Raw genomic sequence first — 828 nt, forward strand, 5'->3', positions numbered from 1 at the left:
CACACACACACACACACACACACACACACACACACACACACACACGAGAATATGGTTAAAATGCTATGAGCTAGAATGCCCGAGAGACAAAAATTGCAGAGCAACTTCAAAGTCCAACATTTGTTTGATGTTCTTGGAAAAGGTATAAATGCGACCCAAACATAGAGAAAATGCAATTTTGCCCTTAACAGTTGCAACCATTTCTGAGACAGTGAGGCCAGAAGATTCAGACTTGAGGGTAAAGGCAGACACAGATGAGTGAGACCTGCCCTCATCTCTATGAACATAAGCAGCTGAATAACTAACCTGGCAACAGAGACCTAGCCAGGAGGGATCCTACGAGAGCAGCTTTTTAACCTGTCCCAGGGGTCTGTGACAGGAGAATGGACTGGGAGTTAACATCAGGATTATCATGTGAAGGAAACCAGTAGGCAGACAGCCTGGGAGCCTTTCTTCCCCTTGGCTCACAGAGCATGGGATTGAAAACCACAGAGAGAGCTGACCTGAGTTAGTGGGAGCTCACTGACTCTGGACTGGCAGCTGTGAAACCTGCATAGGACCAAACTAGGCTCTCTGAATGTGGGTGTCAGTTATGTGGCTTGATCTGTTGGGGCAGGACTGGCAGTGGACCAGGACTTTTCCTGGGTTCATGAACTGGCTTTTGGGGGCCCATTCCCTATGATGGGATACCTTGCTCAGCCTTGTGGGGGGAGGGCTTGGTTCTGCCTCAACTCGGTATGCCATTCCTTGTTGACTCCCCCAAGGGAGTTCTTACTCCATCTGAGGAATGGATGGAGGGTGTGGGATGAGGGAGATGGGGGAGGTGGG

This window comes from Microtus ochrogaster, chromosome 16 (genome assembly GCF_000317375.1).
Source record: "Microtus ochrogaster isolate Prairie Vole_2 chromosome 16, MicOch1.0, whole genome shotgun sequence".
Classification (NCBI taxonomy): domain Eukaryota; kingdom Metazoa; phylum Chordata; class Mammalia; order Rodentia; family Cricetidae; genus Microtus; species Microtus ochrogaster.